The sequence below is a fragment of the Ambystoma mexicanum genome, chromosome 9 (genome assembly GCF_040938575.1).
Source record: "Ambystoma mexicanum isolate Mex_15411 chromosome 9, UKY_AmexF1_1, whole genome shotgun sequence".
NCBI classification, from domain to species: Eukaryota; Metazoa; Chordata; class Amphibia; order Caudata; family Ambystomatidae; genus Ambystoma; species Ambystoma mexicanum.
The window spans coordinates 188494373-188518666 of record NC_090931.1 but is presented as its reverse complement, the minus strand read 5'-3'; the positions used below and the strand labels follow the sequence as shown (position 1 = coordinate 188518666).

At 45.8% G+C, this 24294-nt stretch overlaps 1 protein-coding gene across 2 annotated transcripts in view; it reads right to left on the bottom strand.

Moving 5' to 3' along the window:
* SMIM35 (small integral membrane protein 35) overlaps positions 1 to 24294 on the bottom strand; it is a 138043-nt gene that overhangs the window by 90277 nt on the left and 23472 nt on the right. Inside the window, exon 1 of one of the 2 annotated variants that reach the window (XM_069614456.1) lies at positions 1901 to 2140. The exons of the other annotated variant lie outside the window; for it this stretch is intronic. The gene's annotated coding sequence lies outside the window, so the exon portion shown is untranslated. Of the gene's footprint in view, positions 1 to 1900; positions 2141 to 24294 lie in introns of those variants that run through there. 2 annotated transcript variants of the gene reach the window in all.

Genomic DNA, 24294 nt, shown 5'->3' with positions numbered 1-24294 from the left:
GTCCTTGCCCCTGGTTCGTGTTTCCAACTCCCCAACATCATCGGGTCTATACCCACATCCCCTGCATCATCGGGTCTATATCCACATCCCCTGCATCATCTGGTCCATATCCACCTCCCCTGCATCATCGGGTCTATATCCACATCCCCTGTATCATCAAGTCTATATCCACATCCCATGCATCATCGGTTCTATATCCACCTCCCCTGCATCATCTGGTCCATATCCACCTCCCCTGCATCATCGGGTCTATATCCACATCCCCTGCATCATCGGGCCTATATCCACATCACCGGCATCATGGGGTCTATATCCACATCCCCTGCATCATTGGGCCTATATCGCCTATATCCACCTCCCCTGCATCATCGGGTCTATAACCACATCCGCTGCATCATCGGGCCTATATCCACATCCCCTGCATCATCTGGTCTTATTTCCACATCCTCTCACTCATTGTTAAGGACATTGGTCCTCCATTCTGTAAATCAATGTTAAAACATTGTGTAAGCATTTTTGTGCCAAAAATGCACTGTTAACCCTGTAATTTTCATTAAATAAATAAAGCTTTATGGAAAGAGCCTGGGCCACGGGTTCAGGCTGCAGGCTTGTTTGCATTGACATTTCCCCGTTTTTCACTTGCGGCTCTGCACCATTGCAGGGGGAGTCAGAGGATTAAAAGGTGAGAAGGGCCTGGCAGGAGGGGCCCGCCTGGCTGCTTGTTGGCTGCTGGAAAAAACACAATAACAAGATGACCCGCTGCACTGGTGCCAAAGGGTAGAAACCAGAACCGGGTCACGTGACTGGAGAAAAGCAGGAAGGGGTAAGGGGGGGCGGGCTCCAGGCTGCAACTGTCAGGGCCAAGGTTCCCTGACTTTAGAGACCCCTCTGGGCGGGGGGGTTTTTGCAGTTATGCCTGGTCAGGGACCTCACGTGAATACCTGGTCTGCATGCTCCCAGACTGGCAGCAAGTGACACGAAAGAAGGGTGACCAGACGTCCCCATTTTGCAGGGACTGTCCTGGAATTGAGTGCTCTGTCCCATTTTCTCAAGATTATGTTCCCATTGGAAGCTGCAGTGGTCCCGGTTTTTGGTAGTAGGTCTTCATAGCTGGGGCAGGAAAGCACAATCTCGCACAGAAGCAATGCTGCCTTTTACAACTTAATATAGTGTTAGTTTGTGATACATTAATTATAACATGTGTTTCTTTGAACAGTAACACTCAAACCCCCTTCTCCTCCAACGGCTACTGAAGTGTAGTGCCTTGACAGCCACTTTTAAGAGTTAGTCCTACTTTTATGTTAGTTGCCCTGTCTTGGTTTTCACTTTTAAAATCTTATCACCATACACCAAAGTGAACACTACAGAAGCAGGGATAGACTGGTGCAAAAAGTGTGTCACGAATAAAAAAAAGGGCCCCACAATTATAAATAACACTCCGTTATTTTTTTCCTAAAACTGAAAAGATCCAGACAAGACATCTTTTGGAAAATATGTAGCGTTTTAAAACACATTGCGCAAATAGCATTGATCAAGGCACTAGTTTCAGAGTGCAATAACTCATTACACGGACCCACAGTGCCCCACAAACGTGGCCCCACAATACCTAATGGGCCGACCTTTGCACCAGGCCTAGCAGGAGATGGGGACATCACGGTCTGCAGCTGGGCTCTGGGGTGCATGAGTGATTATGTTTTAGAGAATTTGGGTACCTGACCCTGTGATCAAACGCTATTGTGGTAACGTAATGGAGGCCAAGAAGCTATCAAAATCCAGACTACACACAGCGCAAAAGCGCCACACCACACACACAGCCAGGGAATTCAGAGAATTGAGGCTCAAGGATCGACATCCAAAGGCATCACCCCCAGAAACATCAACCCGGGTGTCCGCCTCTCACCTCTCAGGCCGTGGCCCCAGAAGGTCGCCTCGGGTGCACCCCACGGCCTTCGCGATTCTCGGGTGGCGAATGTTTGGGTGCCGGCGTTTCTGCGGATTTGGTGAACTACAACCCACACGTCCCGGTCAAACAGGTTTCCGGAAAGGGCAGGCTATGCAAAGCGGAGCCACTTGCAAAGTTTAGCAGCACGTGGAAGGCGCCTTCACCCCGCCTGTGCCTACACCCTGCCTCCAGAAACCTGCCCCACCTGCTGGAAGCCTGTCTCCCACACCCGGCAGCACTGGGAGGCCGGCCGGGCGGGGGCGAGCACAGAGCTGTCATTATGTCGCCTGTCAGCTGCGAGTCCAGTCATCCAGTCCTGTTTATGTCCCCGTGCATTGTGGTACTAGTAGTTCTGATTTCCTCAATCGTACTCAACTCTCATCATTCCTGCAGACACCCCCCCACCGACCAAATATAACACAGACACACAACACCTACAGTAACGCCATTCAGCCAAATCCACACCTCCTCCAATAACCACAGAACTGCAACACGCGTACTCCACCACCGCGCTGCTGGCACACAAAACCTCCCATTCAGACTCAAACCCCGAACACCCATCAACCCAGACCACCTAGAAGCAAACCCAAACACAGCGACTGTTTTTTTCTGAACTGAAACTACAGAAGAGCAAATCCCCGTTTGGACCCCTTCACCTCCCACTAATATACATACCCCTCCCCCTGCTGGAGCACCTGGAGACTGTAAAAATGGCAGCAATGTGCGGTACAAATCATTAACACAAGGCACTGCACTGTTAGCAATGACGTGATATTGACAAGGGTCAGAAGATCCACAACTGACATTTAACTCTCTGAAAGTTTTGAGTCCAGAGACAGGATACAACCTTGTTTAGGGCCCTGTTCAGTTTTTATTCTTCTGTTACAGTCCCTCTTAGTTAATTAATTAATCTTTGATTTTATGCTTAACAGTGCAGACCAGTCTCTAAGCGGGGACCGGGATTCGAACCGTTGTTGCTCTGTGTAGTCTTGCTTCCTGTTCGACCCCTAGTTGCAGTTCCCCGTTTGAAGCCCGGCCTTGACCAGGCGACGCAGTTCAAGTCATTCGGCCACATCCAGAATTCCACTAGTAACTTTTTTGGCCTGAAGGGGTTCCATTTCCATTCCACGGCCGCAGCCCACCTTTCCCAGAATCTACTACGTGGCCTCCATCTACTATTCTCCACCTCCCTCTGCCCCAGATATATAATCCTGAGCCAGGCCTGCTCTGCGATGAAAGATGCACATGGGGAGTATTGTTTGGTGTTTAATATAGTGCCGCGTACTGGAAACTTCAGTTTCAGAGCGCTTGGAACAGGTCTTCCCAATTACCATCAGCATTTCCCACATTGTGTTTCTCTAAGTATGACCCTGGGATTATGAAGGCATGAGTCGACCTGGAGGAGTATCCAACACTCTACACTATTTGTGTAGTGCTATCAGATCCTCAATGCAGGACAAAGCTGGAGACCATGCAGAGTCTTTATTCTGCTCCTGTTATGTTATGGGGCATTTGTATAGCGCCTTTTGCCTTTGGTATGATTCCAAAGTGCTGTTGGTTGAACGCCCTCGGGGACTGCAGTCCAGGTCAGTGGAGAGAGTAATGTAGTAAAATGCGCTCGGGTGCACTTTGTATGTGTGCAGCCAGTGTGGAATAAGTGCTGTGTAGCTGCATACTAGTGCTAGGATTGGTGCGGTGGTTGTGTGAGATCAGCAGAATGTGTGGAGCAAGGCCCATGGACTTTGCTTTCTGCATTCTGGCTGAATGAGATTATGTCTGCAGCTAGGCCGATTTCGAGGGGTATAGCTGTGTTCTAAAGACTGTTGAGGTGATCGTGGAGGTGTTTAAGTATGTGTGCAGCTAGGTCGAATTAATTCTATTGTTTGTTGGTGCAGAGGAAAGAGTTTCCATGGTGGTGTGTTTGAGTGTCTGTGTTCCTTCCAGGGGGACCCTGTTCCCTGTTGAGCTTCCAGCGCTTCCTCCAAGCAGGACAAAGCTCAATGCTGAGTCTGTATTCAGCTCCTCTGCTCAGGTCAAAGCTGGAGCCCAATGCATAGTCTGTACTCAGCTCCTCCGCTCAGGACAAAGATGGAAACCAATGCAGAGTCAGTATTCAGCTCCTCCGCTCAGGACAAAGCTGGAAACCAATGCAGAGTCAGTATTCAGCTCCTCCGCTCAGGTCAAAGCTGGAAACCAATGCAGAGTCAGTATTCAGCTCCTCCGCTCAGGACAAAGCTGGAGCCCAATGCAGAGTCTGTATTCAGCTCCTCCGCTCAGGACAAAGCTGGAGACCAATGCTGAGTCTGTATTCAGCTCCTCCGTTCAGGACAGAGCTGGGGGCCAATGCAGAGTCTGCATTCAGCTCCTCCGCTCAGGTCAAAGCTGGAGGCCAATGCAGAGTCAGTATTCAGCTCCTCCGCTCAGGACAAAGCTGGAGACCAATGCTGAGTCTGTATTCAGCTCCTCCGTTCAGGACAGAGCCGGGGGCCAATGCAGAGTCTGTATTCAGCTCCTCCACTCAGGTCAAAGCTGGAAACCAATGCAGAGTCTGTATTCAGCTCCTCCGCTCAGGACAGAGCTGGAGACCAATGCTGAGTCTGTATTCAGCTCCTCCGCTCACGACAGAGCTGGAGGCCAATGCAGAGTCTGTATTCAGTTCCTCCGCTCAGGACAAAGCTGGAGGCCAATGCAGAGTCTGTATTCAGCTCCTCCGTTCAGGACAAAGCTGGAGGCCAATGCAGAGTCTGTATTCAGCTCCTCCGCTCAGGTCAAAGCTGGAGGCCAATGCAGAGTCTGTATTCAGCTCCTCCGCTCAGGAAAAAGCCGGAGGCCAACACTGAGTCTGCATTCAGCTCCTCTGCTCAGGACAAAGCCGGAGGCCAACGTAGAGTCTGCATTCAGCTCCTCCGCTCAGGTCAAAGCAGGAGGCCAACGCAGAGTCTGTATTCTGCTCCTCCGCTCAGGACAGAGCTGGAAACCAACGCCGAGTCTATATTCTGCTCCTCCGCTCAGGACAAAGCTGGAGGCCAATGCAGAGTCTGTATTCTGCTCCTCCACTCAGGACAAAGCTGGAGGCCAATGCAGAGTCTGTATTCTGCTCCTCCGCTTAGGTCAAAGCTGGAGGCAAATGCAGAGTCTGTATTCAGCTCCTCCACCCAGTTTAAAGCCAGAGGCCAACGCAGAGTCTATATTCAGCTCCTCCGCTCATGACAAAGCCTAAGGCCAACGCTGAGTCTGCATTCCACTCCTCCGCTCAGGACAAAGCCAGAAGCCAATGCAGAGTCTGCATTCCGCTCCTCCAAAGGACAAAGCCAGAGGCCAATGCAGAGTCTGCATTCAGCTCCTCCGCTCAGGACAAAGCCGGAGGCCAATGCAGAGTCTGCTTTCAGCTCCTCCGCTCAAGACAAAGCCGGAGGCCAATGCAGAGTCTGCTTTCAGCTCCTCCGCTCAGGACAAAGCTGGAGGCCAGTGCTGAGTCTGCATTCACCTCCTCCGCTCAGGACAAAGCTGGAGGCCAATGCCGAGCCTGCATTCACCTCCTCTGCTCAGGACAAAGCTGGAGGCCAATGCAGAGTCTGCATTCCGCTCCTCTGCTCAGGACAAAGCTGGGGGCCAATGCTGAGTCTGCATTCAGCTCCTCCGCTCAGGACAAAGCCAGGGGCCAACGCAGAGTCTGCATTCCGCTATTCCGCTCAGGACAAAGCCGGGACCAACGCTGAGTCTGCATTCAGCTCCTCCGTTTAGGACAGAGCTGGGGGCAAATGCAGAGTCTGCATTCAGCGCCTCCGCTCAGGTCAATGCTGGAAACAAACGCAGAGTCTGCATTCGGCTCCTCCACTCAGGACAAAGCTGGAGACAAAATGCAGAGTCTGCATTCGGCTCCTCCGCTCAGGACAAAGCTGGCGACAAAATGCAGAGTCTGTATTCAGCTCCTCTACTCAGGACAAAGCTGGAGACCAATGCTGAGTCTGTATTCATCTCCTCTGCTCCTGTCAAAGCTGGAAACCATGCAGAGTTTGTATTTCAAGAGCAGGCGAGGGCCGCGAGGGCAGGGGCCACAGTAATCATACAGCGTCTCGCTCTGTGCCACCTTCCAGAATTTGAGAATATTGACCCAAGTCTACATGAAAGCCAAACCCGTGGGGAATCAGATAAACTAGGAACATGCTCAGTTCCCCAAAAATCTCCTACTGTGAAAGTCTAGACTTAACGAAGTTTGTGCAACAATTGGAGAGCTACGGGATACATACAAGTTTGATTTTAGTTAATTTTAGTAATTAGTAATATTTAGCAATGTTTATGAGGAGCCAGCAGAGGGTGGTAGTGGCTTAAAGATACACTTTCAGTCTCCCGCGAACAAGCATAGAACGGGAAAAGGAAGCATGCTAAGAAACCAGAACCCGATAATAGTTCACGCAGAACACGTGCCGTGGAGAGCCGTTGCTAGGGGGTGGGGGCTCAAGGTGCTATAGCCCCGGGTCTTTTGGTTGTAACCCCGGATAGAATCTCAGGGTCTACAACCAATTTGCTAGCTAGCCCTGAGTCCCGACAATCCTGCCATTAGTGTAGCTACAGATCTTTTCCAAAACTAGCAACACCCCTGTGTGGAGCAGCTTTCTGAAAACACCCACGGCTCTGCCAACACTTACCTTGCATTTAACCTCGGCGCAGCCCCCTGATTCTAACTGGAACACTTCCCAAAGCTGGCTGCCATCCTTCCTGATCCCTGAGTGCAGAGTAGAAGTAGAGGGGCAAGGGGAGAGTGGTAGTGGAGTGGAGACAGGAGAGTAGTAGTCCAGTGGAGATAAGAGAGTGACAGGAGGGAGAGTAGAAAGACTGACACCGAAGGGAGGAGGTCGAGTGTGGAGAGGTAAACATCAGAGGGTCAGAAGGAGGACCTATGAGGAGAGTAGGCGGGTAGAGCTGGAGGGAGTAGAGTAGCGGGAGGGGGAGGGGGGCTAGAATAGTCATCATCATCAGCATAAGGCTTTATTCCGCAAAAGAGGTCTTTAGCACAGCAACACAATTGCAATGCAACTAATGCAGACGTTTAATATAACATATCAAAGAGCGGGGCGAGAGATAGGGAGAGTGACATGGAGAGAAAGGAAGGAAATCAAATGGGGCTTGATGATCTGGAAGACACAACCCTACCGCCCCTTAGAACGAACTCAAAGGCAGTGTAGGTCCAGCCTAGGAAGCCCCACAGGTAGGTTAGACAGATAACGCCACAGCGCCGGAGAACTAAGATAGTAGGGGTTAAGAAGCTCTAGATACTGACCTGGGGAGTAGGGATGGCTGGGCTCGCCAGGGACCGCTTCCTCTAGATGAGAGAGCACTGAGCCGCCCTTAGCGGTCTTCTCTCCCATCAACCATTTCTGGGGATTAGCGTGCTCTTTAGACTATCTGGGCACTTGATTAGCCAATCAGAATTACTGAGTGAACATTTGAGTCAATCACAGACAGTGATTTATTTACAAACTGAGCCCGTTAGAGATGTATTTACAGTGTACAGACACCTGAGCCAATGCTGCGTAACCCAAATATCCTAAATAGGTTTGGGACGACATCCTCAAAATAGCTGACGGTGGTGATTTATCCTTGTTAGTGATGCTAACCTCTCGGCGGCCTTTGACACAGTGGATGATGGGATCCTGCTGTGTCGATTAGCATCAGTGGGCAGAGCACTTGCCCATGCACTGAAATGGTTTGAAAGCTTTGTCGCTAATCGGGTTCAGCGAGTTAAACTGGAGGACCTCCGATCAGATGTAATACCCTTGAATTGTGGAGTTCCTCTGGGATCGTCCCTATCTCCATTACTGTTAAACGTATACCTACAGCCACAGATGGGTATCTTCGGGAAATACGATTTGAGTTTTCACTCATACGCTGGTGATACCCAGGCTTATGTTAGAGTCACCAAGACAGCAGAGTCCCTACGCAAAGCAGCACAATGTCTAGAAGAGGTTGGCTACTGGATGTCGTCAGATCTACTTCAATTGAACCCCAGAAAAACTGAGGTTATTCTGCTTGGGCCAAAACATTGTGTGTCTGATCAAGCTAAATGTCCTTCACCCCCCTGTTTCCTTGGCTCCCGGCTGACAGCTGCCTAGAAGGTTAAAATCCAGGGGTGAATATGGCAGTACAATCTTGGTAGTGAACAACAGATTGGAGCCAAGCTGCAGGCTTGGTTCTACTCCCTTCACCTCTTGCGCCGCCTCGTCCTTCCCTTTGTTCCCCAGTAAGATCATGCCCCAGTGGTCAGAGCCCTCATCAATTCTAGATTAGATTATGGCAATGCATTGCTTGCAGGTATCCCCGATAAACAACTCTAGCACCTTCAGAGAGCACAGAGCGCAGCAGTGAGACTTATTTTGAAAGTTCCTAAAACTCAGCTGAGATCTCGCCCCTTATGAGATCTCTCCACTGGCTTTCTATCAAGCGGATGATCACATTTAACATCCTTTGCCTGACCTTTCAGGCTCAGCACGATTAAGCCCATCGGTATGTTTCCAAAAAACAGACGCACTATGAGCCAAACCGCACCTTTGCGATCTTGCGAAAAACTCCTACTGGGGGTTCCACCCTCCAGATGGGGCGATAGGTGTTTTTTGTTGTACGCCCCTAGACGGTGGAACTCACTGCCATTAGACATTTGAAGTATTATGGAGTTCCTGCGGTTTCGGAAACCCTTGAAGACTTTCTTGGTCAACTACTCTGGCTTTTCTGCTAAAGTCCTAATAATGTTCTTTATTGCACTGCAGGACAATTTTTCAATGTTTAGCCTCAACTGATTACATCTGCACTTAGATGCAATTTATTCTGACTTAATGAGCGCTATAGATGCCAAAATCAAATCAAATCAAATCAAATACATGTTTCCAGAGTCTTATGAAGTATTGTTTGCAGTGGTCAAAGTGAGCAGGAACGATCGGGAGCGGTGTTCCACTACTTTTATTTTTTACTGTTAACAGCTGCACTACTTTTTGCAACCACTTTCATCATTCCGGAACTGTTCTTGGTGAAGTTGCACAAATACCATGTGATAACAGTTACAGCTAATCCGAAATCCATTTCAACTCAATTGGCTGTCAACCAGCAAGACTGCAACACTTGAAAAACGTTTTGCATGTTGCTATCTTCCTTCCTACTCTGTCACCTGCCGGAGTCCCAGTTCCACTACTTTTTTGGTACACATCTATCACTGATTGTTTGGGTCAGGCTGCCCTGGTTTAGGCCACCTGCAACTCCTTTAGGCAGCGACCAGCACTCTTTAGGCCAAGCCCTGCACTTTGGCACCCCTTTTTGGAGCCCACCCCCTTCGGTTTCTCATCCCATTTAAAGCACTGTTTGTAGGCCATCCCGCCACGTCGCTAGGCAATGGTCCTCTTTCTTCTGCACCTTCCACTCGATCCCTACCTTAACGTAACATTAACTAACGCATTTTCCAATAATGCATCCTTTGAAGTGACCACAGAGATTAGTGCGGTGGCCTGCAATGGCCAGATGAATAAGACAGTTCACGTTTTGTCACCAGCCTTCATGAAATGGACCCATCACAAAGCAAGGAGATGTCGGCTCCTGGTTTTGCCACTACAGCGTGTTTTGTGATCTTGTGCAAATGTCTGCTTCCCCCTGTTCATCCTCTGGTCATCTTCGACCCACCTGCTGTACCATGTAAAGGGCTAACGAAACAAGCATTGCCAAAAGCAATGTGTCATATGACCAAGGACAGCCTCTCAAGCACAAGTGCTGCCACCATATGCCTTCTGCTTCTTCAAATGATGAGGTGCTTCTGCCATAATATGTCACATGCAGCATCAGTTTCCCAGGTGCAGCCAATCACACCCATATGCAGTCAGCCTATGGCCAGGTGCAATGCCAATGGCAAATGTAGCCTGGAAGGTTACGTGCAGCCTCGCGTGCTCAAATGCCGCCAAAACATGCAATGGTTTGCCATCATAGGCCGACGTATTGAAAACACCTGATAGAACCGGTGCTGCTTCACAAATTACACAGGCACCATAGGACTACATGTCCCAGAATGCCCTCTGCTCATTCTGTGCAGTAGCTCAAACCTGTTCTAGAATTCATTGTGGTTCATTATGCAGAAAAGCCCACATTGCATTGTACCATGGCGCGAAAGACCCACAGGACTTCATTTGCACTTATGCATTGTGTCGCAGTATTGATATCAGGTCAGCTGTATATGCCCCGGAAGGCATTATGCCTCAGTTATTACTGATGTCTCCAAAATTATTCACTGTGCCTCCTTCACTAAAGGTTCAAACATGTATATATTATATCACATTTGTTAGCATGCTCTGCCAATTCCACCACAGGACTGTATGTCACAGAATGCAATATCTCTTGCAATACATAAGCCCACATAGTGGACTCTATGTCCCAGAATGCACTCTGAGTCAGGACATATGTCACCAATACTATTAAAGGTCCCTGAATGCACGCTTCTTCTCATAGTACTGATAACCACAATAGACTACTCAACCCAGAATACACTGCAGCTGACTTAATAATTCCTTAACAAGATTGGGACACAGAGCTGGCGCGAGGAATGGGCCGTGTGTGCGGTGGCACAGGGCCCCGCTCTCAGAAACTGTCAGAGGGGCCCCACAAGGCATTGGTGTATACCTCAACTGCTGTGCAGCTTCCATGTACGAAGCTCTCATGAGGCCACAGTGTCGTCTCCCAACCTCCTGTGGCTCTCTAGAGAGACACCCGTGCCCAGCGGCCCCTCAGATGCTGCAGGCCCCTTAATGACTGCATATCACTTTCTTTCTTCAAGCAGCGCATTAAAGAGGGGGCAATTTATAAACCGTGGCCCATTTAAGAGCCCATTGCTTTGGAGGAGATGTTCATAGCGTTTCTGTGTTAAGAAATGCAGATAAGTATGCTCATTCTGAAAGCACCAGTGAGCGGCTTAAATCTACACCCTCCTCCAGGTCAATTACAACACACAACAGATTCAAATAAATGAGCAACATTATTTTCATATGTTCATATTTAATGCAGCAAAAAGAGTTTATTTTTGGTAGAATGTGATATTTTCATCACATCATATATGAACCCTGCATTTGTCAAACACTGAAACACAACAGGTAATCTTTTCACACATTACATGTTGTTATATGTTTTTGAAATACATTTTCAAAACCCAAATGCCATGTGTTTGCATTTTGCTGAATTGCATTCTGGTATTTGTAGTCTCCCAGTTAAGATGGGGGAGTAATGCCACAATTGTACACATTTTGCTTTACAATTTTTGGTAATGGTTTAAATATTTGAGGCGGTACCTTACTATGGTAAGTGTACTTTCATGTCATCTTTATAAAGCAGGGTCTTGTTGAAAGCCAGACATGGGGGTGAGGAGGGGGAATATTGAGAGAGCATGTGAGTCCTGAATATTTGCCCAGGATGTGGCAAGAGAGGTTTCAATCCTGGAGACTGGAGCAGTTATTTTCCCCTGATTGTGGCCATGTGCTGCTTTTCAGGGTACAAGTAAAGGATACATGTGGGTGGACAGCATAACTTTTTTCAGAGGGCAGACGGAACCCCCTTAGGTGTTTTTGAGGTCGGCAAACTTGCTTAAGCATTTGGCTACCAGGATTTCACCCAAGTTGTCATGTTTCCAGTTTACTCAAGGTAATTATGCACATCACTTGATCACCAATTGAAGGCACTCCCACGGTTGATATTCAATCATTGATGATGATCATAATGTTGTAAATTCACATATAGGTGACAAGTCATATTTAGAACTGCAACACCCATGATGCCTAAACCAGTTTAGTCGTTAACACATCATCACGCAAGACGTGATGACGTGTGCCTTTAAACAGGAAATAGACTGCAGCAGCGTCTTGCTATCATTAGCAACGCGGACACCAATACCCACGAAGACGCAGCCACACGCTTTCCTCTATTCCAAGTAAGCAATTATTTAAACGAATGATGGATGCTTACTTATTATGGACCGAGGGGTTTTCCCCTATTTCCACACCTCATACTGTTTACAGATTGCCGTACACGATCTGCAATCAAAGCTGCAGTTTGCAGACAAACCACTAGGTTTGCCACGCGCATGTATTCACGGCATCACGGCTCGACCACATTAAGGTACACCTTATCAGAAACATAATTTAATAGCCTTTTCTAATTGAGCAGATATTTCTTCCAGTTTTTTTTACCAAAAAAATGCATTTTACATGAGAGGTATTGTTTTATTATTGTTTTGCAGTAGATTGTTTAAACATTGAATGAGAATGAGAGGACTTGTCATCAATCAGCATGTGTGAAATACAGTAGGTGAAGTGCTAGCCAAACAACCATGATGCAGTTTGGTGTTTGATTGATACTTTTATGGGACTGAAGAAGTCATTGCACACAGATTCTATTGGAACAGGTATGCAAGTTGCCCACAAATTGTTGAAATGCAGATGAGTTGGAGTTCTTTTTGGATAATGAATGTATACCGGGAGTCACAATAATATTATGCTTGTTGATATATTTTAGAGCATGCCCTGAAGATGGACAGAATGTCCAAAATGCATCGGCTTGAGCCTCTGCCACAATAAAGAACAAAAGATATTATTTGCACAAACAACTTTGGACTTACGTTTTTTGAACCTTTAATGGTTGAATTAACCATAACTTTGAAAAAAGAAAAACACACATTTAATGTAGCACTCGTATTCACTACACAGAGGGCGTCTCCAACGTTCAGTGGGAGTCCCACTGAGCACATTTTTGCCCTGCATGTTTCCAGTGGAAACACTTACCCACAAGACGCATAAAATGACCATCCAAGCACATGCTCATATTGGGATTTTGTTTTCTAGGGAATATTTCACTATATATTGCTGGGTTAAAAAGATGAGCACCTTTTATATTTGGCCAGCGTGTTTGATGAAAAATGTCCTCTCTGAGGTTATTTTTCTGTTCTTGATTACTTTTTTTGAAAGGCCAATGCTCTTTTGTCTGGTGCACTTTCTTTTAAGGGTAAAAGTCAAGCGAACTCTATTTGTATCTTTCACTTTAAGATATGTTCACTTAATGTGCGTATATTCTTGGGTGCCAACTATTGATTTTCGCTATAGGGGCAAAAGTTCCCACACCGAGTGAAGCAGGGGAGCCATACTCATCCTCGTTTCAAAACACCACGATGTACAGCATATGTTGCCACAGGAATAGGAAAGAATACATATGATTTACAGGAAGCTCTAAACTTATAACATCTCTGCAACAGTCTCCCAACCTGCTCAGCTGCCTTTGCAACTTTCTGCTATAGGAACCCCTGCTATTCTACACCCAGCAAACAGTTTGGGCCTGCTCACCCCCTCCAATCGAGGCTCAGGGGGTACGAGGCTCCCTTCTCATTTTGTAGTGAGCAGCACTTGATAAACATAGGTATTATTTGCTTTATTTGTTTGGCAGTCAACATAATCCTTATCTGTAGCTTCTGAAATAAAAGCATATTGCTAATTTGAACAATAATCCCAAATATACACGCAATAAAAATAAAAACACTTGTGACACTTCTGCAAAAACAGCAGTTAGTTGCAGTTGGCAATACACAATCCCATTAATTTGCGGTGCCTCCCACTGATAGTGTTTATAAATCAAAGTTTCAAAAGACCTTTTGCAAACAGTATTTCTACCGATTACATCTGGGAAGAGATGCGTTCAAGTTCCTGAATTGCAGACTGCTTTCAAATCTGGCCTTCGCCACTTAACCAAAGTGAGTGCTCTCGCAACATTTATCACACTATGCCTTATCTGCCAAAATTAAACGTCTGTAAAAGGTATTCAGCTGTCTGCTACTTCAAAAAATGCCTCACTCCTGATATTTCCACATAGGTAAATGTTAATATTGACAATTCATATACTGGACGTCACAGTGTATTTGTCTACTACCTTACTCATGGCAACATAATGTAACTTCCCATGATACCTTGCATAATAAAGACCCATTCTGTGATATCACAGATGTCACTATTTATGCAAATTAGGGTAGTCCCACTGTGACAAATCAACTTCGGGGGCACCACTGGTCCAGGGATGAATATCGGTTTCTAACCCATCAATAAGCCCCACACCTCTAGTACACCAGAAGGGATCCAATCAGATGGGAAACACAAGCAAATTATAAACCTCCTTGTCCAATCATGGGATGAATGTCAGGCTTATCTCCGCAATGTCCTGGATAGTTGGTTAATAGTAACACATCAAAAATACAATTATTACCCAACGATAAAGGGACTGTCCAGTCAAGGTTGTATACAAATATCTACTTTATTATTATCCAACAGACAGTTCGAGCACACTACAAAATACAACCCACCCTCTAAAGGAAGGCAGAGGACAGACAGTTTCATAGAAGGAAAAGGGATTCAATCTGGATACTGACAGGAGGGTAGTTTGTAAAGAAGTTAATCGCAGTAGTTCAAGGATACTTGGTTTCAACCCAAAGGGAGCAATGTGTCGTAAAATGTCACTAGGGGCCTTCAGAGAAAGACCAGGGGGATAAAATCACAATGTACCTTGTGCGTCTAGAAGTTCTTGGTGATCAACAGCGTAGAGTCGGTTTCAGGGCGCTTTGCAGCTTCTGTGACAGAGTGCAAGACAGGAGACAGCTACGGGTTTCAGGCAGCAGGCAGTTCAGCAAGCAAGGATGGACGGACAGCTGCAGGCTGGCCTACACGGCAGCTCAGGGTCAGGAATCATTGTTTCAGTGCTGGTTGCGGGTCTGAAGAACGGGTCGAGGCGTCTCGGATGGCGTGAGGGACTGTGGTGCGACAACAGCCAGCGGTGCAGTCGTTTGCAACTTGAGGGGCTCGACTGACTCGAAAATGTCCTTTAAGGCAGACGCTGGTTGATGCTTGTCAATGCACTCCTCCTAGCTTCTTCGCTGGGCTTGTGTCATCCTTTAAGATGGACAGCACAAAGCTAAGGAGAGTGTTGCAAGCAGCAGCCTTGTCCATGGTTTGGTTCAGAGACTCTCTGGCATTTCCCACCTAGGAAGCTTGCTGCAGAGCCTAGCAGAGCATGCTGTGTGCTGGTTGGGTACCGGTTCTGGAGCTACTGAAGGGTCCTCTGGATTCAGTATCTCCCTCTGTTCCCTGTGAGATGTTCAGGGGAGGGATCTTGATTCCCCCTATAGAAATCCTGGCCTTCCTTCACTGGCGCAAGCTGTAAGGCAGACTGTACCTTAACTACTTACAAGGAGAGGAAACCCGGTATACTACTGTCTAATCACAATTAGCAGTGTATACTTTGTCTATATCCGGGAGGATAGTAGTAAATGTATAGGGAGACAAAGTTATGAAGCAGGTACTCGAGGTGTAGGGCATAAACACTCTTAGTAAAACACTAGGAGGGACCAGGGAAGGTTAAAAAGTCAGTATCAAATTCTAATAATGAAAAGATCGTCAGATTTAAAACATCCAATTAAATAGATAGGTCCACAATACAGAAATTGTCATATCCTATGTAGAAAGCAACAATAGGGAATACATAGCAGGCTCCGATGGCCAGTTAAAAGTAATGTTATAGCAAAAATACGACCACTGAGGGTACTTGTCAACCTAAATAGTAAGGTACCCAACCAGATATGGATAAATATGTCATACATTTTACTCTCTGTTTAAAGTCCAGAGATGTGTCTCAAGATGTTTCTGTTCCTCTAAAACAAAGTGTGGAACATTCATCAGGAGGGAATAATTTACAGTATAGCCTATTTGACAATTGGGGTGGTAAACAATACCACTACAGTATCCTAACACCTGCAAGAGATAAAAACAACAGACATCAAAGATTAGCTAATCAATAGTTGTATACTTTGGTAAGTTCAGAAAATGAGCTGGGCACCCTATAAAGGGGGATAATTACCTCATAAGGTGCCAGTGGGGGCTCTCTACTAGCATTAGTAGGTCTAGGGTAGTGAACATCACGGTCCTACAAGAGAAAAGGAATAATCTATAGCAAATGTATCAGCTACTTAAAAGCCTAGTAGTCCACACAGTACAGCAGCAAAAATAGGGAGGAAGACACCCATTAGGTGTATAAGCGTCAAAGCGTCTCATAGTGGGAAGGGGGAACCGAAACAGGTGAGTCCCGCATACAATAAGAGACAAATACGAACAGGCGGTGGACGAGCGAGACATGCATCGCAAAGATGAGGGCGGTCTCTACGCCAGGAATGTGCAGGGCCACCAGGAAAGGACATAATGAAAGTAACACTCCACTATATCACAGTGCATAGAGAGGAAATAAGTGAGACCGGTGTTTTACTAGCCTCCTAGGTGAACAACAATTCGGGACGGGGGAACCCCGCGGAAAGTGGCGTCATCGTGATCACTGTTAGATGTACAAAAATACCTAAATACGCCCACAGGAATAATACCTTGATAAGCCCACAGGAGTGAATTCAGGAATAAATCCCAGCGTTCTGCACTGCAGATAAAGCAAATACAACAAATAGTGCGATCAGTGTTAAAGATACGATCGAGTTGCATAGACGGCAAACAGAGAAGTATAAAAGAGCGAGCAGCATCTCGCTGTCCGTCAGTATGCAGCGAAAATTACCAAGTGCGGAGGAGTACGAGGCAAGCAGGTATCTCGCCCTCAAGGGATCTACAGAGAGTATCCAGAAACAGCGCGATGCGGCCAATGCAGGCTGGTTGTCAAGGGAACCCCAAGATAGTCCTACTACTATGTTAGTGTATCCTTAGAAGGATGCCGTGAGTGAGTGAAGCCTGGCGGCCATCTTACAAGGGAGAGAAAGAAAGAGTTAAACAGGCTAGGGTACTACCAACACCAAGTCAGTGAAAGGTACCCAAGTCGAATGGAAAGAAAGGAAACTGAAAGGGAGGGGTCTCATAAAATTAAGAGAAGAAGGGGCGGTTGGGAAAACTCGAGAGTCGTGTAGACTAAAACCATAAAGCTCCAGGGTGGAATTGCCTACAGTAACATTATAAACAGGTTTTCAACATGTAGCAATGTATGCAGAGATATTTACACAAGGCCGCTAGATATTATGCCAATCAATCGACTCGTTGAGCCCCGTGACATCACTACGTAGGGTAAAAATCATCTTTTGTTCCATTTTCAACAATTTATTTTCACGTGCTGTGTTATTCGCTCCTTTCAGAGCCAGTAGAACCGTCCAGGTGAAGTCTTCATATTTGTGTTTCAGAAGGTTGAAGTGTTTCACAAGTGGAGCATTCTCAGTTCTGTTCTTCAAACAGCTCCGGTGTTCCATTATGCGTGTTTTAACTTTTCTGATAGTCTTTCCGACATAATACAATCCACATATACAGGTAATCATGTATACCACAAAATCGGTTTTACAATTAGTGAGGTTCTTTTGGGTCCAGCGTTTTGAGAGGCCAACATCAACTTCTTTAGTTCTCGCAGTTAGTTTGCAAACGCCACATGTGCTGCAAGGATAATGCCCAGTGGCTTCTGGGAGACCCCAAAGAGAGGTCAATTTGGGTTCCGGAATATTGACCGATTTCAATTTGCTATTACTAACTATATTGCCAATGGTGGTACTTCTTTTATAGGCAAATATAGGCATAGGGATAGATTGAGCTGCGGTTCTAAAGATTTTCCAGTTTTTCTTTATGATGTTGGTGAGTTCAAAACTCTGGTCCGTAAAAGTGTTCACACAGACAATGCGATCCTCTTTAGGTTTTATTTGCTTAGGTTCTAACAGGGCCTCCCGATTATTGTTGAATGCCCTTTTGGCTGATTTTCTTATTAGCTTTTTGGGATAGCCTCTTTGTCTGAGCTTTTTCCTGAGTGTGGAAGCCTCAACTTCATAAGTTTCTTTATCAGAACTATTCCTCTTGAGACGGAGAAATTGTCCAAAGGGGAGGTTGTCGCGTAGATGTTTAATATGGTGGCTAGAATAATCAAGAAGGGAATTTTTATCTGTTGGTTTATGATAAGGTTTTATTTTCAAGACCCCATTAAGGGGGAAGATGGTTAGGTCTAGAAAGTTAGTAGACTCACTACTAGAAGTCATCGTGAATTGTAGATGGGGATTGAGACCATTTACCCAGGTGAAAAAATTGTTGGCATCATCCTGTGACCCCTTCCATAATAAGAGGAATAGTTCTGATAAAGAAACTTATGAAGTTGAGGCTTCCACACTCAGTAAAAAGCTCAGACAAAGAGGCTATCCCAAAAAGCTAATAAGAAAATCAGCCAAAAGGGCATTCAACAATAATCGGGAGGCCCTGTTAGAACCTAAGCAAATAAAACCTAAAGAGGATCGCATTGTCTGTGTGAACACTTTTACGGACCAGAGTTTTGAAATCACCAACATCATAAAGAAAAACTGGAAAATCTTTAGAACCGCAGCTCAATCTATCCCTATGCCTATATTTGCCTATAAAAGAAGTACCACCATTGGCAATATAGTTAGTAATAGCAAATTGAAATCGGTCAATATTCCGGAACCCAAATTGACCTCTCTTTGGGGTCTCCCAGAAGCCACTGGGCATTATCCTTGCGGCACATGTGGCGTTTGCAAACTAACTGTGAGAACTAAAAAAGTTGATGTTGGCCTCTCAAAACGCTGGACCCAAAAGAACCTCACTAATTGTAACACCGATTTTGTGGTATACATGATTACCTGTATATGTGGATTGCATTATGTCGGAAAGACTATCAGAAAATTTAAAACACGCATAATGGAACACCGGAGCTGTTTGAAGAACAGAACTGAGAATGCTCCACTTGTGAAACACTTCAACCTTCTGAAACACAAATATGAAGACTTCACCTGGACGGTTCTACTGGCTCTGAAAGGAGCGAATAACACAGCACGTGAAAAGAAATTGTTGAAAATGGAACACAAGATGATTTTTACCCTACGTAGTGATGTCACGGGGCTCAACGAGTCGATTGATTGGCATAATATCTAGCGGCCTTTTGTAAATATCTCTGCATACATTGCTACATGTTGAAAACCTGTTTATAATGTTACTGTAGGCAATTCCACCCTGGAGCTTTATGGTTTTAGTCTACACGACTCTCGAGTTTTCCCAACTGCCCCTTCTTCTCTTAATTTTATGAGACCCCTCCCTTTCAGTTTCCTTTCTTCCCATTCGACTTGGGTACCTTTCACTGACTTGGTGTTGGTAGTACCCTAGCCTGTTTAACTCTTTCTTTCACTCCCTTGTAAGATGGCCGCCAGGCTTCACTCACTCACGGCATCCTTCTAAGGATACACTAACATAGTAGTAGGACTATCTTGGGGTTCCCTTGACAACCAGCCTGCATCGGCCGCATCGCGCTGTTTCTGGATACTCTCTGTAGATCCCTTGAGGGCGAGATACCTGCTTGCCTCGTACTCCTCCGCACTTGGTAAGTTTCGCTGCATACTGATGGACAGCGAGATGCTGCTCGCTCTTTTATACTTCTCTGTTTGCCGTCTATGCAACTCGATCGTATCTTTAACACTGATCGCACTATTTGTTGTATTTGCTTTATCTGCAGTGCGGAACGCTGGGATTTATTCCTGAATTCACTCCTCTGGGCTTATCAAGGTATTATTCCTGTGGGCATATTTAGGTATTTTTGTACATCTAACAGTGATCACGATGACGCCACTTTCCGCGGGGTTTCCCCGTCCCGTATTGTTGTTCACCTAGCAGGCTAGTAAAACACCGGTCTCACTTATTTCCTCTCTATGCACTGTGATATAGTGGAGTGTTACTTTCATTATGTCCTTTCCTGGTGGCCCTGCACATTCCTGGCGTAGAGACCGCCCTCATATTTGCGATGCATGTCTCGCTAGTCCACCGCCGGTTCGTATTCGTCTCTTATTGTATGTGGGACTCACCTGTGACGGTTCCCCCTTCCCACTATGAGACGCTTTGACGCTTAGACACCTAATGGGTGTCTTCCTCCCTATTTTTGCTGCTGTACTGTGTGGACTACTAGGCTTTAAAGTAGCTGATACATTTGCTATAGATTATTCCTTTTCTCTTGTAGGGCCGTGATGTTCACTACCCTAGACCTACTAATGCTAGTAGAGAGCCCCCACTGGCACCTTATGAGGTAATTATCCCCCTTGATAGGGTGCCCAGCTCATTTTTTGAACTTACCAAAGTATACAACTATTGATTAGCTAATCTTTGATGTCTGTTGTTTTTATCTCTTGCAGGTGCTTGGATACTGTAGTGGTATTGTTTACCACCCCAATTGTCAAATAGGCTATACTGTAAATTATTCCCTCCTGATGAATGTTCCACACTTTGTTTTAGAGGAACAGAAACATGTCGAGACACATCTCTGGACTTTAAACAGAGAGTAAAATTTATGACATATTTATCCATATCTGGTTGGGTACCTTACTATTTAGGTTGACAAGTACCCTCAGTGGTCATATTTTTGCTATAACATTACTTTTAACTGGCCATCGGAGCCTGCTACGTATTCCCTATTGTTGCTTTCTACATAGGATGTGACAATTTCTGTATTGTGGACCTATCTATTTAATTGGATGTTTTAAATCTGACGATCTTTTCATTATTAAAATTTGATACTGACTTTGTAACCTTCCCTGGTCCCTCCTAGTGTTTTACTAAGAGTGTTTATGCCCTACACCTCTAGTACCTGCTTCATAACTTTGTCTCCCTAGACTGTACCTTAAGCCAGAGTCCAAACGGGTTCTTCTTGTAATCCTTGCAAAGTCTTCAGATGATCTGCCCAAAAGAAGGGCTTGACCCACTTTTAAAGCCAAATGGAGCACAGTGATTGGTGTAAGCTAAGCCTGCCTTAATGAACCAATCCTGGGTCCACACCAACAATCTCCTGTATGCATGAGGTCATAACCAGAGTGCTTTGCAACAGAAAAGATAAGGGGGTGAAAACATGTAATACTAAGTCCCACCCATCTTCCTGTCTGTTGTGGATTAAAGTGTCTCTCTAGTTAATGAAGCTCTATGTGGTTCCTGATTAAAGTGGCAGGTCTCCCTTGAAGCTGCGGTGAAACCAGACTTTCTGTCTCTGTCAAATCACATACTCCTACCGTCTGAATGGGGGTTCCCTGCGGGGATGACTACTGTAACCCACGCATTCCGAGCCATGACATTTTACTGTCCATTGATGCTATGGGTGGGTGCTGGCTTCAGGTTGACACAGTGCATATCAAAGGTTGTTGGGTTTTCATGTCTCCTTTGTTCACCTCTGCAGCTAGGCACCATGTGGGCCTGTTCTAAATATACTTTATTAGTATGCTAATAATCTTAATTGCTTCCATCATCCTGCAGTGCTTACACAAAAGGACAGGGCGAATCCATGGAGCCTTTGATAGTTAATTAGGGTGGCCATGGCAGGAGGAAGGTTTTGACCTCCCCCTTCTGAAAGACAAGGTGTAATTCTGTCATATCCTGACTAAATATGACAGCAGGACTGCACCTGTAGGCTTTGTCCACCCAGAGTACACAGGTCTATGTCTATGTCATTCAGTGAGCATTGGAAAATATGTGCGGATTAGCCTCACACATTTTCCGGAGGCTGATCTACTATCTTTCACTTTCATATAAAATTTCAAAAAAGCCAAGCGAGCGCACACCCACCCTGCGGATGGTCGAATTCCTCACACCCACACATCTTTTTCCAGCCAGGGCCCTGCAAAACCTAGGGCTGGCCCTGTTGTGACCCATAAATGGGCTGCCTCCCACAATATAGATGATCAAGAGGACGGTCTGCGTTACTTAGTACAGATATGACCACCACATCCACCCCCCAAACACACACAGGTCTACATGTGAAGGAATGAGCATTGCTGTGTTCAGTACAGAAGTGCACAAAGGACTACGTTCCTAGGTAGTCACACTGACTCCGCAGCAGCCCCACAATAAACGTTCTATCTCTTAGTGCAGATCCCTCCATAAGACTCCCAGTACAAATGACTGCAGTTTCAGTCCGGAGCCCTTCCCAAAAGGACCACAGGTCCCAGAATGCCTTCTGCCTTACTCAGTGCAAAGGTTGCCTTCAGACAACATACATTTAGCATACAATCACCCTCACCACACACCGCAGAATGCCACCTGCATGAGTACCAGGAGCTCCCCCTCCAGTGGGACTTCATGTCACAGGAGGCACTCTGCCTAACATCAAGGAGGAACCAAGGGAGCACTACATGAGTGGGAATAAAGTCTGCTTAATGCTGAAGACGACTGAAAAAACATGCGCACAAACACACACACACACCCATACACACACACCTTCTCCATAATGTTCTGTCAAATGTTCCCATCTCGGGAGGATAGCCCAGGGGCAACATGTTCTTCTTGGAAGCAAAACGACACGGAGCACCATCCCCGGATCCGCGCTTAAAAACCTCTGGGTATTAACTGCGTTATAAGTAACCTATAAAATGTGTCAAATATGTTACCTACATTCTCTCAACATTCCCTAGAAATTGTATGAATGTTCCTTGCAAATATTCCCAGTTGTGGGTATTTGCAGATGAAGCCCTATTGCCCTGCGCCAGATTTGGGAGAAAACATGATTGCTGCTTTGCTGCAGGAAGGGTGTGTGAGCTATGGCTGGGGAAGGGCGTTACTTGCAGTTATTGCAAGGCTTGAAGCGATGGAGTGCCCGGAATCTCTTTAATGCTTAATGCAAATGTCATAGATTTTTACTCAGAGACGTTTTCATACCCAATGAACGGTCACTTGCCATGAGATTCGAACATCCCCATCCATGTTCCATGCCTTCTAGTTACCAGTATAGTGCATTGCTGCATGGTGCCCAGCATCACTGTCTGGGGAAGGTTAACAGGTGTGCATTGCTAGCCCAAGGCTTTCAGTAGTGCAGACTCCAGAGCTGAGCATTGTGCTGTGTGTAGTGCTGAAAATGGAAGATTCCAGTTCCAAGTCTTCTATTAGACCAGCAGAGTGCATTATGGGGGATGTAGGGACGTCAAGTACAGATTAAGGGCCTCATTCACAGAACTTTTTTCCAGTGGGGTTTTGCCATTATACAACGCTTCTGTGAATTAGGCCCTAATGATGTATGGTTCCAAGCCACGCAGGAGATGGGGGAGACAATCGTGTATTGTCATGAACACGTAAAATAGCACTGACAATTGATCACAGCTTTCCGGAGGAAATTCCACTGACTACCCAATCATAAATTAGCAAACCATTCCACCCTTTGCTTGTCACATGCACAGATCCTAAAACTTAACACCAAGCATTTCCATTGAAAAACCTTTTCAAGATGGACTTCCCTGCCGTAGCGTCCGCTAGAAAGAGTGAGGTACTTGCGTGGCAATACTTTTCAGAGATCACCTACCCAAGGGCAGCAGCGGGTGCCTGGGAGCAGGTATCATGCCAACTAAGCGTTCATTGAAGTCAACTGGGCACTTGGTTTGTTGGTAGATAGAAATGAGTCCAAGAAGAGGGACACAGATTGGGCAAAAGACTGCACTCGTTGCTCATGTGAACTAGCTGGCAGGCTGTGCATTGATTTCAGGATGCTAGGATTCACAGTCTGACCCCTGTGCATGGTTCTTGGACCCCTGTGGGAACCCCCCCCGTCCCACACAGGATAATCAATGTCCTAACATCCCCACTTATACTAGGATTCACTCTGCATCACATAGCAAAGTGGAGACTTTAGGGCAGACCCCTCCTCTGGAAGGGACTGGGGTAAACCTAAAATCCCAAAACTGAAAAAAGAGTCCTTCCAGGAATAATGTAGCTGATACACTTATTTAAGAGATCAATTTCTTTGGTGCTCATGGTTTATGGTGCTCAGCAAGATGAACCAATCATTTATGCCCATTTATTCAAGAACGGCAATGGAGATGTGTCACTTGTATAGAAACCCAGACACTAACACCCTTTTGCCTCTGTTACATGTTCAAGCATTTATTTATGCGGAAAATAGTTTCCAGGCACTTCATAAAAAGACATACAAAACTGACAAATGTGTAAAATCCAATGCATTTCACCAAGAAAAAGAACCCTTAAATGAAAAAGAATAGAAATATATTGAATAATTAACTTCGACCCAAGACAATAAATCTAGCAAATGTTGGGTCCCCAATTAAGCTTGATAATCTAAAGAATGGGAGACTGTTGAAATGACCACATCCAGTTGGACTAGATTGAATACTCAGGGGGGGGAGGGGTCTAAGTATATTGCAGTGTAGTCCAATACAACTTCTTGCATATGTAAATACTGCTAATTTCAAGAACTATATGTTTCGGCGGACTTCACACTTAACTCAGCCTTCTTCAGGACCCGAACAATGTACCCCTGAGTGCAAAGACACAGATGTATGTTAAAACACAGATTTAGCT